The sequence below is a fragment of the Mustela nigripes genome, chromosome 1 (genome assembly GCF_022355385.1).
Source record: "Mustela nigripes isolate SB6536 chromosome 1, MUSNIG.SB6536, whole genome shotgun sequence".
In the NCBI taxonomy this organism is placed as follows: domain Eukaryota; kingdom Metazoa; phylum Chordata; class Mammalia; order Carnivora; family Mustelidae; genus Mustela; species Mustela nigripes.
In genome coordinates this window covers 218,678,629-218,695,060 of record NC_081557.1, presented here as the reverse complement: position 1 = coordinate 218,695,060, position 16,432 = coordinate 218,678,629, and the positions used below count along the sequence as shown (strand labels likewise).

The 16,432-nt window shown below is 38.8% G+C and overlaps 1 protein-coding gene across 5 annotated transcripts in view; it reads left to right on the top strand.

Moving 5' to 3' along the window:
- Positions 1–16,432, top strand: part of KCNIP4 (potassium voltage-gated channel interacting protein 4) — a 1,175,184-nt gene that overhangs the window by 1,066,461 nt on the left and 92,291 nt on the right. The window lies entirely within an intron of this gene.

The window sequence follows — 16,432 nt, the reverse complement described above, 5'->3', positions numbered from 1 at the left end:
GCAGAACATTGAGAAGTGAGAGGGAAGAAGGGAAAATAGATGGTTCTGTGAGCGCCCCATCATATGCACATTTCATATGAATCTTTCCTAGATGTGGATATCATCGATATCTGTTTAGACTTTGAGTCACTTTGGCATACCAGTGCTCACTCAATGTGGGTGGACATTAAACAATGATAAGTACAGAAAAAAGGCATACTCAATTTTGTTCTGGGTATGTTTTGTTTGGTTGGTTTTGGCTATAATGACATTGTTTCAGGAAGCTTCAATTCTCTCTTCATTACTGAACGATAGTCTTATGTTTGACTTGTATCTTGACAATAGATTAAGGCCCATCAAAGAACACCATTCCTAGCATTGGAAAAAAGTCACTATAAGTTTCTAAAAAAACATGCTACCAATGACTGTAAACACAAGTGTCTGTAGGAAGGTAGTCCTTACATCTGGTTCTTTGTAAACCAGGTGAACCTATGATTCTCCTTCCTGAGTGCATCATCTTCAAAAGGAGTGATAGTTCGTGCATACCAGAGAATGAGGGTGAGAGACAATGATGGTTCAGACAGTTGATCAGGGACATACTATTGGTACGTGTTTAGTATTAAGATAGATTTTGTAGGTTATTCGAAAGCCAGAGAAGATATTCAAGGAGCTTCTGGTCTATATAGGGACAGACTTGTCATGAATTTATTTGAAAACAGTTCACCCCTGGGGCGTCTGGCTGGCTCAGTACGTAGAGCATGCTACTAAATCTCAGGGTTGTGAGTTCAAGCCCCATGTTGGGCATGGTGCCTACTTAAAATAAATAAATAAATAAATAAATAAATAAATAAATAAAGGCATTTCATCCTTAAAAGTGTCACATGATTGTGCATCAAATGGCATACATAGGCCTATATGTATTATGTTCTTACACATTTGTAAACCTGGTAGCTACACAAACAGTGCCCCTTGTGATCCAAAATAAATTGCATTTATCCCTCCTAAAATCTTACCCCTAACAGCCTTGCTCCATGATCTATAGACTCTACGGTGTTCAAAGAGTTCTGTTAATCCCAGCCTCTTCAAATCTGACCATCTCAATTGCTACCTCGTTGCAACCTCATGCAGACCAAATGAGAAACTCTGCCTCTTCCATGGGGATTTACCCAAAATTTTACTCAGAGAATACATAACACTACTGGACTTTTCAGAATATTTTTATAGGGTTCCAACATGCATATTGCACACAACCTCCCACAATCTCTTTGACTCCATGGGGTCTTTCCACCCCATTTCTGCTCTCACCAGTCTCCTGGCCTGGACTCTAAATTTTTCTCTCCCCATTACTACTCTGAAAACCTGGTACTCTGCTAATACCCAGGCCTTTGTGGGGGTAGACTGGGTGGAAAGAAGGGAGATGTCATGGAGATGCACACTTGCCCCACACAAACAGGATTCTCATTAAAAGGAATCTTGATGTGCAATCTATCAAGATGACACGTGTAAACATACATGCATGAAGAGAAAGAGCTTTGAAAATGAGGCTAGAGAATTATTAGTTATGCCTATGATGCCCAGTGTGCAAAGAAAGCAAACACTTACCAAACACCAGCTGGAATGACCACTGGCAGCAACAATCAGATACAAAATGGTTGTCTAATAAAGGAGAATTTAATCCAACCTCTCATCATCCCTGCTACGTTATCACTCCACTGCTGTGACTGAAGGTCTCTCCGTTTGGAGTCAGGCTGCCTTTCATACCACTTTTTGCAAATTGAAATCAGGATTACTGCCATCATTAGCCCCCAGAGGCAGCATCTCTGCAGGTTGGTCTCCAAGCGGCACTTCACAGAAATTGCCTGGGTTCTGACGTCTGCATTTGTTTATTTTGTCTTTTATTTTCCTTCATTCTTGTTGCTCTCTTTTATTTTTGTCTTTGCTTACTTGTCCTCTTTTCTTCTTCTTCTCCCTTCCTCCTTCTTTTCCAGGACCCTTCTCCTTCCCCCTTTTCTACTTCTGATACCCACTCTATTTCCTCTTCCTGTGCTTTCTGCCTCCTTTCTACCTCCTCTATCTCTTCTCCTTGTCAATTCTTGTCTCTTTGCTTTCACTTCCCCCCCCTTGCCTTCCGCTTTCTCTTTTTCTCTGCTCTTGCGTTAATTTTTCTGTCCCACCCATCCTGCCGTGAGATCAATGTCCATCAGACCCGAATGTGCCCAGAGCATATTCACCTACTCCTTTCTAAGAAAGCCATCCAAAGTTTTCTCAGAAAATATTAATTTGATGTCTCTGATAAATCAAAGATAACTGTTCTTTTCATTTGGGGTTGTCTTCCTCTAGTCAAATGTCCAACTCTAATAAATATACCAGGAACTATATCAAGAGAGGCATGAAAGCAGGGCAGTAGCACTCATGTTTAGCATGATGCCAGCAAACTGAACCAGCTTAGCCTCTGAGAATGCAAACCAGCTACTCTTGGTTTCCTGAACACCAATTATCTCAAGCTCTTAAGATAAAAAAATCATTTCCATGGAGCCAATTGGGTTATTTATTTTTAATGAAACCTTTTAAAGCTCCTTATATTTTTATTAAAAGGATGAACTAGTTACCTACATCTTAAGACAGTCATACTTACATAAAAAAGGCTCACTATGACAAATCACCCCTGTTAGTAAAGATTGCCAGAGCCCCCCAATCTTTTCCCAGTGCTATATCCCTGATAACATTTCCCCATTTCCAACACAGATTATTAATAAAAATGGGGAGTGAGGGGTGCCTGGGTGGCTCAGTGGGTTAAAGCCTCTGCCTTCAACTCAGGTCATGATCTCAGGATCCTGGGATTGAGCCCCGTATCAGGGTCTCTGCTAGCAGGGAGCCTGCTTCTTCCTCTCTCTGCCTGCCTCTCTGCCTACTTGTGATCTCTGTCTGTCAAATAAATAAATAAAATCTTAAAAAAAAAATGGGGAGTGAGAGAAAGGTAAGATAGTAAAGAGAATTTCTCAGCCTGTCACTCTGTTTTTCCCACTGAGTCACCCCCAGATTTTTATTTCTCTTACCACCTGCTAAATTGAGTCTCTAAAAGTAGGCAGCTGATGGAAATAGGGAATATAACATACTGTTTCTCCATCTTGAATGTGCCTTGGGATCAACTGAAGGCTTGCTAAAGCCCAGATTGCTGGGCTCCAGCCCCAAAGATTATGATTTAGTTGGTCTGAGATTGGGGTGAAGAATTTGCATTCCTCATAATTTCCCAGGTGATGCTAATGCTGCTGGTCTGGGGACCACTTTAAGAATCTTTAATTAAGACACTTTAAAGAATTAATTAAAGAATCTTTAATTAATCTTTAATTAAGACACTTTAAGAGTCACTGTGAAGATATCATAAGCTTTGGGTCACTCGGACACAGGTCATATCTTTTTTTTTTTTTTTTCAGGTACATATCTTACTTGTTTAGGCAGCTCTCTCTGAATCAGTAGGCTGTGTCTCCTTATCTCTATAAATTGGGATATTGATACCTACATTTCCTGAGTTTTGTTTTGTTTTGGCTGAGTTTTGTCTGTTTATTTTTGAGAGTTAAGATAATAAACATGAAGTTCAATAAAAAGGAGTTAAAATAGCACTCTCCAAATAGTCAGACTCTGTTTTGTGTTCCATCTAAGTGGCCAGTCATGATTGGCTTACATACTCCCACACCTTGTGCTGGATTTTGAGCTACATAACTATGTATTAGAAAGGATGCTGAAATATACAAGGTATTCTCTACATGTCAGTAGTCTCAAACTTAACTGCGTGTTGCAACCTTGCCAGGACCTTTAAAAATTACAAATTTGTTGGTACATGCTTGGTGATTCTGATGTAATTGCTCCGGGAAGAAGCTTGAACATCAGGATTTATAAAGCTCTCCAGCTAATTATAATGTGCAGCTAAGATTGACAGTCAATGAACTAGATGCATAAAATCCTAATCATAAGGTGGTTCTGTCACAAAAAGAATTGACCTAATTGTGATGAGTCCTATACTCTTGAATACCAGTGGTTAGACTAGCTATGTTGGGACTTAATGAGGTCTTTGGTGGGTTTCCACCTTTTGAAAGATGTGTGTGCAGGTGGATAAGAGATCTTACTTCTGATGATTCTTACTCAGTTAAATCTGCAGTGATGCTCAATATTTTTTTTTTCCTAAACTTCTTAATTGAAAAAAAAAATCACATTTAATAGAGAGCTAACAGAAAGTCACATTTGATAACTGCTGACCTGGAAGGTCAGATAAATATCCATATACATGATTCATAAACTTGATTTGTTGCTCTCATTCAAGCCTAACTTCAGTTCAATTTTAGGTGATCATGAATGGTCTTCCGGGGCATTAAGTTTTAATATGGCTATGCCTCTTTGACATTTACTTTCATTAGTTAATAATTTACAGCATATTCTTCCCATTGTTTAAGGTAAGACATGGAAGTTAAAAGAAGTTAGATCTATTTGCTTTGGACACCTGGTGCCTTCCTGTCCCAAATCCTTCCCTGCTTCTTTTTCTTTCACTTCTTTGAATTATAATAGATCAAAGTAACCATTAGATGCAAATATATCTTTAAGGTATCACTTTAATGCTTGGTAACATCATTTTTCCCTAAAAATGCTAAGTGTTAATATCCTTTCTACCTGAAAACGAAGGATGTCTGTATTGGTTTTTTTAATTATGTGTAACAAAATATCACATATTTAGTGGCTTAAAAAACACTCGTGCATCATGTCACAGTTTTGAGGATCAGGAGTCCAGAAGCAAATTAACTGGGTCTTGTGGAGGGAGTTTCACAAGGCTACAATCAAGGTGTTGATTAGGCTGCATTTCTTTCTGGATTCTGGGATCCTCTTCCCAGCACACATGTTTGTTGGTTGAGTTCATATCCCTGTGTTGTATTTCTGAGATCCCCACTCTCTTCCTGGCTGTCATTTTGAGGCCACTCATTTCCTGGAGGCAGCCTATGGTCCCTTGCCTATGGCCTTCTCACAGAATCTCTCATAATGTGCAGCTCACTTCTTCAAAGTCAGCAAGGGAGAATCTCTCTAGTCTGTTAAGGCACAGTATTTTATGATGTAATATAGTCATGGTCATGACATCTCATCCTACCACCTTTGTATATCCTAGCATTCGAGGTAAGGATTTTGAAAAGAATGTGACTTACTAGGAGTGACCATAGGTTGTGTCCATCACAGCAGTGTGCCTAGGGAGACAGCAACCCCCGAAGCCATCAGCTGAAGCAGCTGAATTAAATCTGAAGTCATAGCTCAAGCATGGTTAATCCCTACCCTCAGGGTTGTACTAAAATCCAGACCTCTTCTTGGGGATTTTGCCAATAGTGGCAACAAACTTTCGCTTGATTTCTGCAAGAGGTTTGATGTTGTGGCCAAAAGAACCAGCAGGAGATGAAAGTTTTTTGTTTGTGTGTTTGTTTGTTTGTTAATCGTTTTTTTTTTCCTATACCACTTGACGAGTTTGAGAACTCACTGCATCTTTAAAAATAGATGAGGGGAAGTGAGGATGAAATTATAGGGGTCTACATTTTTTACAAAGTACCTTTATATAAGAAGCACTAAATCCCACTTATGGTAGGGTGGGAGAGAGGAGGAGTTTAGCACATGCTTGAAAAAGAGCGGGATATGGTGTTTAGGATAGAGAAATAAGCTGCTAATTGCATAAGGCAATTGCTCTTTTATCATGAGCCCTCAGAGTTATTCTTGAGGCTTCACAGGCTGATTGTGTAACATTCAGTAAATCACTTCATCCCTGGCAGCTTCTGTCTCCCTGTCAGCAAATTAGGGATTAAGATCTTCTCTTCCAATCACAAAAGGGGGGTGGGTAATAATTGGTTTTGTTCTGCTCTTGAAAGACTCAGATAAAAGATCTCTCTTAAGTGCAAAGTATTACTCATGTACTTTAAAATCAAGGTATAAGAACAGAGTTAAAATGTTATTTTCTATGCCCTAGCAGGATTTTCTGTCAGACTTCCAGAAGCAGAGCTTTCTGAGAAGTTTGTCTACAGGTCTCAGCAGATAAACATGGCTGCCCTTCTGATTTCCAAATTCTGTCATGATAGAAGTGCTTTACGGGGTTCGAACCTTTAAACTGACATTTCCTACATTGGGCAGATGGTTTAACTTCTCTGGACATCAAATTCTCTTTCGAAGATTCAGGCTATTAATGCCCACACAAGTGAAAAATGATGAAAAATATTTTGCTTAATTTTCTTCATTGAGAGTTTGCTCAATAGAAATTGGAGGCCTTCGGCTCTTTCCTACTCATTGTATTAAGTACAGAAGTAACTGAAATCACGGTGAACATTCTGGAACTCTGGAATTCTGGAATGTCATCTTGAAGTACGTTACACAAGAATTTATTAAATATAATCTGTGGCATTTTGATGATTTTTTTTATTTTCAATTAATTACGTATCATGCTAAATTTTTGAAATCATATGGGGGACATAAATTGAAACACCTAAGTGTCTCATCTACAATCAACTCCCCATGATTTCTCACTGAAGATAAGTATGCTTAACTTTCTTCTTTATTCTCCTAGATATTCTTATGTGCATGTACTTATGTGTTTGCATAGGGATTCTTTTGCCACAAATGGCTTTGTTAATACATGTATACTACAAATTATTTTTACCTAACAATGAGCAATTATGGATATTTAATTTCATTTTCAAACAACCATTATACACAGGTGGGTCAGGAGTTCCCTGTTTGGGGACCCTTTGAGCCTGACGTAGTAATTAGTCTAGTGGGTTAGCATACCAGTTTTCAGCCTCTTCTTTGATTGCTTGGGAATTCCCATAGGGGAGGCAGTAGTTTCTGCACTGCCCTTCTACCCCATCCCTTTTCCAGAGAGGGATTTACTTTTTAAGGGCTATCCCATCACTTCAGCACACCAGTATCCACAACTGCCCCTTTCCCTAACAAAGAGAGAAAGTCAGAGAGAGAGAGACATAAAAGTGGACTAAGAACATTATTTCTGTTTAACCTATCAGTTTCCTAAAGACCATGACCTGAGGCTAATTCATCTTGATATTCTCTACTCCTAATTCCAAATGTGTGGCTCATTGTGCCACTCAGTATTTGGTTTTAGAATAAAAGTACTAGACCAAGATAACAGATAAAAGTCATCTTGTATCATCCATATAATGCCTACCTTCTAAAATAGCTTGTATGTTGATTAAATGAGATACATATTCAGGGGGCACTCAGGTTGCTCAGTTGGTTAAGCATTTGCTTTCAGCTCAGGTCAGGATCCTGGGATCCTGGGATCTAGTCCTGCATCAGGCTCCCTACTCAGTGGGTGGTTTGCTTCTCCCTCTACCCCTCTCCCCTGCTCACTTATCTTCTCTCTTTAAATAAAATCTTGAAAAAAAAAAAAAAGAAGAAGAAAAGAAAAGAAATACATATGCAGAATATTTAATTCTTGTTTGACTCCTAAACCTGTCTTATCTCAATAAATGTTACCTATGTACCCAGTCATCCAGAAATCAGATGTCTTTCTAGATTCTTCCCTAAGAACATACTGCATCTGATTAATCACTAAGCTCAGTCAGTTTTCTAGTTTTTATCTCTTTCCCCTCTACCCCTTCCTTTTCCTCTACACTGCACTTGTCTCTCTTTCATCTCTCACCTTCATTACCACAATGGCCTCCCAATTTCCTGGACTCCAGTGTTATCTTCCTCTGAACCTGAGCAGCTGAAGGCATCTTTCTAAAGCACAAATTGGACCCTTTTGATTCTTACTTAAAACTAGTTAATCTCTGTCCATTGTCATTAGAAGATAGACTCAAGAGCCTCATGTACTCCTCAAAATATATTTGTTGAGTATCTACTTTAAGTTCAACCCTGAGTTAGAATCTAACCCTGAGTTAGATTCTCTCTGTACTATAGTGACCCAACTAACCCTTGCTTACTTTTCCATTCTCATCTCTCACTATCTTTTATTCACTCTGCTTTAGCCATAAAGAACTGTCTGCTGTGATGTGATTCACCCTGAGAAATTCACTCTGCCCTTTTTTCCTGAAGAGAATGATATTCTCCATGACTCCCTTACCCAAGGCAAACTCCTGTACCTTCTCCACATCTCAGCTTAGATTTTACCTCAACATAATTTTTTCCATCATTCATTCTGTGAGTGCTAATATGAATCCGCCACTCAACTAGGTATTTAGGGAGCATTGATTAAAATGATGAGTAAGTTCTTTTAGAGCTTAGAGCTTATATTTTAATGGGAGTTGGTGGAGGCAGGGTTGGTGAAGGGGAGGGATGAGGCAATAAATAAACAAACAATTAAGGAAATCCCTGGTGTGATCAGAATTGTGAAGAAATATGTTATAGAAAGGTAGAACAGATAGCTTCTTCTTTTTTTTTTTTTTTAAAGATTTTATTTATTTACTTGACAGAAATCACAAGCAGGCGGAGAGGCAGGCAGAGAGAGAGAGAGAGCAGGCAGAGAGAGAGAGAGAGCAGGAAGCAGGCTCCCTGCTGAGCAGAGAGCCCAATGCGGGCCTCAATCCCAGAACTCTGGGATCATGACCTGAGCCGAAGGCAGAGGCTTTAACCCGCTGAGCCACCCAGGCGCCCCCAGATAGCTTCTTTTGATGCGTGGCTAAAGAAGAGTTCCCTGGGGAGATAGCACTTAATTGAATCTGTAATACTAAGAAGGATACTGCCATCTGAAGGTCATTCCAGGCAGAGAGAACAGCCACGAGTCCTAAAGCAGGAGTGAGGCAAGAATGTTTGGAACCTGGACTATTTATTTTATTTTATTATTTCTAAAGATATGGAGAAAGTGCTAGTTTTAAAAGGGTCAGATATAATAGATTATAATGATTTTTTAAAAATGACTCTATGAGGCTGCTCTAAGAAGAATGGAATGTAGAGAGCCAAAGTAAAACAGGGAGACCCTAGAGAAAGAAGTCTCAGGAGAGTAAAGGAAGAAGTGTTGTTTAGACCAGGATGGTGGCAAAACATGGTATGTGGTGGAGGCTGAGCTGACACACCGTTTTGATGGTTTGGATTGAAAAGTTGAGAGGAGTTGAAGACTCAAAGTTGACTCAAAGCTAACTTTGAATGATTTATATGTAGAAAACTTTATTTGACACCTTGTAGGTTAGGAGACCCTCCTTGGGTGTTCCCCACCATTGCATTGATTTAAGGAGCACTTCCCTATTCTAGAAGCTTCCCTATTCTAGACAGGTTCTGTATTACTATTTTTTTTTTTACCATAATAACATTAAATTTTCAGAACATGCCTTGTATGTAACATATAATCAATAAATGTTTGTGAATGAGTGACCCCAATCAAAAAGTGCAAAAAGATAAAATTTTTATCTTCTCTCACTTTCTTTTTAGTTCCCTTCACAGCTACCTAGTAAGACTGAAGAGCTATCAATTTGCTCTTGGGAAAAAAAAAAATCTAATGATAAGAAAAGTGAAAGAGCATGAGTTTTCTTGTAAAAGAACTATAAAAATTGCTTGAAACATTTGCTGGGTTTATCAAGTGATCCTCAAAAATATTAAGGGCAGTCTCATATAGCAACAAAGAACTACTTCTGGTTCTGTAGCAGAGGTGTTCATAATTTTCATCCCATAGATACTCACATCTTACAATTCTCAGCAAATACACTGTCAAGTGAATAATAGGATTTCTGTAGCTCAAGAACTTCTCTCATCTCAGCAAAATATTTCAAAAAGTGAAATAGATTGGGTGGTGGCATCTAGCAATTCCCATATGTATTAGAGTAGGTTCACTGCTGTAACACACAGTCCTGTATTTGAGGGACTTAACACAACAAAGGTTTGTTTCTTTCTTATCTCCCAATCCTAGATGGATCATTAAAAGTTGGATTCAGTTTTGTGGCTCTGCTTCACCTGTTCATTAAGGTTATTCCTTCCATCTTATGATTTCATTATTGTCTGTGGTCTCAGCACCCTCCACTAGGCCAACTGTGTCTGTTCCTTGGTCAAGAAAATAGAGAGAGAACGCAGAATACATAGGACACATTGGGCATGTCCTGGAGTGTCAGACATTATTTCTGCCAATATTCCACTGGTCAAAACTCAGTTACATGGCTCCATTTTACATTAAGAGAGGCTAAAAAATTTTTTGAAAGAAAGTAAAATTAAATTTTCTCTAAATTAGGGAATGGCATGGGAGAAAATTATGTCAGAGATTCCCAAGATCACTCCCAAGTTCAGTCTTTTGCCAGGAGGACTCACAGGATTTAGTATATCGTCATATTCAATGTTACCATCTGTTAGAGCAAAAGGATATCAAAACAAAATCAACAAAGGGAAAAGGTGCGTGGGATAATGTTTGGAGGAAACCAAATGTAAACCTCCAAAAGTGCTTTCCTAGTGGAGTCACACAGAATGTGTTCATTTCTCAGAGTCCACAGTCTCTCATGGTTTGTCTCTCACTCCGATTTCCCCCAACTCACTTTTCTCCATTTCCCAATGTCCTCTGTGTTATTCCTTATGTTCCACTAGTAAGTGAAACCATGTGATAATTAACTCTCTCTGCTTTTACTCAGCATAAACAATGAATTTTGTAATATTGAAAAAAAATTAAATTAAAAAAAAAAAAAGAATGCGTTCATTTCCCAAGCCATCAGTTCTTACAACATAGGTAAAATGCTATCTACCAAGGAAAGTCATTAAGTACTTAGTCCCCAAAGCTTTTACTGGGACTGGTCACATAGGCACCCTCTATCTAGCATGTACCTAAATTCTAGACCTCCAGAAGCAAGACAGGTGTTCAGCATAAACCATATTGTTTGCACAAACAATTTAGGTACAGTGAGCCTTTCTTATCAGGGAATGGTGGAAACTCTCCCAATTTCCCAGATTCTAGCTCTTAAAGACTGAATTGTCTGCCTCTAAAATTTATGTTATAGTTCTAATCCCCAATGTGGCTGTATTTTGTGATAGTACCTTTAAACAGATAATTAAAGTTAAATGAGGTCATAAAGATGAGGCCCTAGTCCTATAGGACTGGCATTCTTAGAAGAAGAAAAAGAGACACCAAGGAAGCAGGGCACAGAGGAAAGGCCCCTTGAGGACACAGTGAGAAGGCAGTCAGCTGCAAACCAAAGAGAAGCCTCAGGAGAAGCCAACTCTGTGAACACCTTGATCTTGGACGTCCAGCCTCCAGATCTGTGAGAAAATAAATTCCTGTTCTTTAAGCTGCCCATCTGTGCTATTTTGTGATAGTGTCCCTAGCAGAATAGTAGAGCAGTTAAGGGCCAACTTTGCAAGTAGATCTTTCTAAGTGCAGCAGCCTCAGCCCTGTAATGATAACTTGTTTCTATACAAAAGTGCATACATTTGGGAGTAAATATGATAATGTGATTGGATGCCAGTTCTGACATTGGGCAAGATGGTTGGTCTCTCTGGGCTTCACCTATCTAATCTGCAAAATTAGAGAAATTACACTTCAGATGTCTTGCAAAGATAATGAGTGTAAGGCACAGAGCACAGAACCTATCTTATTATAACACTCAAATTGTAGTTAGCATTATTCCTATGATCATTATCATCAACAACATTGTCATCCTGCTGCTCCTCTGAATTGTGTTATAATCAGAAGTGGTGGGGCTGGGAGAGGGGAAGAGAAAGAATCTTAAGGAGGCTCCACACGAAAACCTGAGATCATGACCTGAGCTGAAATCAAGGGTCTGATGCTTAACCAACTGAGCTACCCAGAAACCCCTAGAAACTCTTTCTGTGAGTTTTGCCCCACACTCTAGCCTGAGGACAAATTTGGAAAGTGTGCACTATTTTGGTTTTATTTTACCATGTCAGTTGAATTCTTGGAGAAACTGATAACAGTATTTCTTATAATAATTCCTTCACTGAGATTTCATGAAAATCAAAAGAAACTATATCATTTGTGATGTTTTGAACATATTTTTAATAATAATTATTTTTATAATTATTTAAAATTATTTAATTATTTTTATAATTATTTAAATTAATTAATAATATTTTAATTAATTTAATTTAATTAATAATTTTTAAGAAACAACTTACATAAAAGCAACTCTTTTAAAAGGCAAAAAGACTCTGAAAGCATTTCTAAAATCTTTAAGATGGTTTGTCCATTTACATACAACAATTCTATAAGTTCAAATTTCATTTTTCTTTCAAGTCACAGGTGAGCTTGTCCGTTCTAGTGGGGCAGTTCTTCTCCCTCAGGACATTCCCAAAATGCAGGGTTCTTCCCACAAATTGCCCCACTCTCCCTCTATCTGCATATGTAGGATGTCTCTATCTGCATTATGTAAACTAGGTCACTTTTATCTCTATGTCCTGAGGGATGGTGAAAGAGCCAAAGACCAGGGGCAGGTGACTTGCTTTAATTTAGAGATCACATGAAAGTTATATACATAACTTCCACTTACATTCTATGGACTCACTGGTCACATGAATCACCCTACCCCAGGGGAAGTTAGGAAATGTGGTGTCTGGCTAGACTAAGCTGTGAATAGGTAGGAGGAGAAACTACCTTGGGGAAACTCTGCCAAAGTCAATAAAACCTCCTTCCCCTTAATTTTCTAGAGAATATCCTAAATATTTCCTACGTTAGTCCAGCTAATCCTTCTAACACAAATTTCTTAGTCTGAGAGCAATGTGTCAACTGTTTCTTCAAACTCGTATATCCCTTAACAGATTAAGATTTTAGAAATAATAATAATAATAATAATATTATTATAGTGAAAGTTATTGTGGCTGTGGTTGTGGTTGAAGGAGAAGGGATGAGACCAACCAGGTGGGCATGAAGACTTATTAAGTCTGTCTTCTGAATGCTTTGAGGATTCCGACTTCCTCGGCACTATACATCAGAACTGAATAGACAACAAGCTCAAAAGCAGTTTCATCCAAGGAAGTTTGTGGATACAACATGTTCTGCAAGGAACTAGGTCCTTACACAGAACCCAAGCACCACGAGGTGGTAAGACTTCTGTGTGTGCATCAGGTTTGAATGACATTACTCTTCTCACTTTTTTTTTTTTTTTTTTTGGAAGAACTGACTTGTCCACAAAAAGGGGTCCCTGGGAGTCTAGTAAATAATTTTTCAAATTCAGCACATGCTCTTCAAAAAGCCCATTGTGCAACTTCGGAAGTTTTGTGGTTAACAATAAAAACAAATTCAGGGCACCATTCATCACTGTAAGCGGCCGGCAGGGAACCTACCTCATAAAGTCAGGTCATTTTCCATTTTTTTTTTTTTTTTTTTACAGTTTCCAGTTAAATGTGTTCATTAATAGAAGCCTAACTGGCAATTATTTTAGTGATCCTGACAGGCATTCGAATCTTCATTAAAATAAAATAAGTTGCCAAAACTTTGGAAGTCTTTTCAGTGCTACATTTGAGTTGATGTGTGAGATCTGTGTTGATTAATTTAACTTGAGGGAAATATGAAGAGATGTGTCAAAGGAAATGAGATAGAATCTGTAATTTTTTTTTTTATCTATGCACATTCTAATGAATTAGGCCTAATATGTGACATTTCAACTCCCATAGAATTTTAGGAGCTTGAGTAACAACTTCTCTGTCAAGCTCTTCCTGGTTTTCATCCTTTCCACAACACGCGGAGCATCTATCACTTACTGAGTACTTACTATATTACATGTACTTTGCTCGTATTGGATATGTATCAATGAATAAAAGAGAGTATCCTCAACTCATAAACACTGGAGTTTAGTGTAGGAAGTGTAAACTTAATAAGAAAGGGAAAAACTAATTAAGTGAAAATGGTGGTATGGTACATTCAATGAAAAGAATAGGACAGAATTCTGTGAGAGACACTCATGCAGACACAGTGGACCTAGAAGGCATGATGGTTAAGTTTAATTTGCTGACTGAGTAAGGCTCTGGTGCTCAGTTCTTTGGCCAAACATTAATCTAGATATTACCCTGGAAGTGTTTTGTAGATGTGATGAACATCTACAATCAGTTGATTCTAAGTGAAGCATTCCTTAATAAACTGGTTGCCTCATCTGATCAGTCGAAGACCTTAAGTACTAAAACTGAGGTTTCCCATAAAAGAAGAAATTCTGCCTCAGTATTGTAACATAGAAATCTTGCCTGAATTTCCAGCCTGCCAGCCTACCCTACAGATTTCAGACTCATGAGTGCCCATAATCCCATGCCAATTCCTTAACAACCGCTCGTTCTCTCTCCCTCCCCCTTCCCTCTCTCCTTCTCTCTCTCTCTCTCCTTCTCTCTCTCTGCCCCTCACCTCTCTTTCTTCCTCTCTCCCCCACTCCTTCTCTCTTTCCTTCTTACTTGGTTCTGTTTCCCCATAGAACCCTGACTGACACAGGAAGTTTTCCTTAAGTCAAGACTCCTTATGAGCAAGGGAAAACTTACCCCCAGTTGAAGATACAGCAAGTGCAAAAGCCCTAAGGCAGGAAAGGGTTTATAAAATCCAGTAAATTAGTGAAAGTTATTGTGGTTGTGGTTGAAGGAGAAGGGATGAGACCAACCAGGTGGGCATGAAGCAGGTCACATAGAGCCATGGAGGCTAGCTTTGATTCTGTGTGATAGGAAGCCATTGATAATTTAAGTAAGGGAGTGATACAGCCTGTATATAATATATAGGCTATATAGCCTATATATTATATATATAATATATATTATTATTATATAATTATACATTATATATAGCATATATATATGCTATATATATATATAATATATTAAACTCTATTTGGCAGACAATGGGTTTGGTCGACGAGGGAGAAGAAGAAAGGAAAACTAGTAAGGAAGATATTGTAGTAGTCTGACATATATATGATGGTGAATTGGACTAAAGATTGTGGTAGCTGAGATGTAAAGGAAAGGACAGGGAAGTATCTATTATTTCGGGTTTTTTGGTGGTGGGCAGCAGAAACCTAGCCTGACTCACAGAAGAAGAAAAAGAAGTGCTTGGAAGATCTAGGGTGCTCTCAAAACTGAAGGAAAACATGAGCACCCTGGTCTTGCAAGAGAGAAACATCCAGAGGCTCCAGGTAAACAGAGGTAAACCAATGGGGATGAGCAAAATATTGAATGAGAACTATATCTGGATCTAACACCGCTTGCTCTCTGCTTTGCAGCCAGACCTTTCACTTCCTAAGCACATGTTCTTTCCAGGGAAATAACCGAATTATGACACCTGCCAGAGGAAATCTGGAGGTGGAGCCTGTGCGTGGCTGGGAGAATCAGAGCTCACTACAAACCCTGTCCTTACACCACTTCTTTACTCATCCCAAAGCCCAGCTTCCCAGGTACTCCCCGCAACACCTTTCCATCCTGGTCTTAACTACAGGCTTATCCACACGTTACTCTTATTTTCATTGTTGGAAAAAGAAATCACTTGTGGAGAAGAGCTTCTGGCTCTTTCTGTGCTCAGGGTCTTTTCACATGTTGTTTCTGGACACACATTCTCTCCTATTTAGTATGGATTGTTACAGTATCGCCCTAAATCCTGCCTTTCCTGAGCACATGGGATTAGATCAAATCCCTTCTCCTCAGAACATTCTGTCACTGCACTCAGTTTGTTTCTTTCTTAGCATTATCATCGACTGTAATAATAAATTAATTTATTTATCCACTGAATCCCTACGAGATGGGATATTAATGAGAGCCAGGCCACTGGCATTTGACTTACCCACATACATTTTTTGACATACAGTATGTTCTTAATAGACACTTGTTGCTTGGACTCCCTCTCTAACCCTGAGTGGGGCTGTGTGCACAATGTCAAGGGCCCCAGAGACTAAATCTTAGCCTCAGGGAATTTGTCCTGGTTAACTCTTCCTTTAGAACTGCTCCCCATGTTTTGCTATTTCTGGTCTCCCTCTTGTTTTTTGTTTTTGTTTTTGTTTTTTGTTTTTTGTTTTTGTTGTTGTTGTTGTTGTTGTTGTTGTTTTGTCTTGAGTTCTGTGCCACCCGTACAGGTGAACTCTCTGTGGAAGCCTAGACTCTGGCTCACCGTACCAGCTGTCTTCCAGGTATCCTTAGATTCTAGTGCCTGCAGTCCTGAGCAGAAACCCCCACCTTTTCCCAAACACCTTGTTTGGGCATGCTTCTCTGGCTCTGTTTGTCTGCCAAAAAACAAAACAAAACAAAACAAAATAACAAAACAACAACAAAAAACAAAAACAAGAGGAACAAGGGGATACAAAGATTAAGGAAACAGTGCTTCTGTTTTCAAATGCTTTACAAGCTAATTACCAAATAAAGACTAAACTAATGGAATTACTGAAGTAAAAATGAGTCTAAAAATTTGCCTGCAAAACCCTACTAAACACTTTAAAAGCAGTGTTTTTGAGCTTGTTGGTCTCACGGTGAGTGAGTGAGATAAGAGGCTAGCAATTCAAGACAGGAGTGAATATTTGAGCCACTCTAATGAAGTAATTAC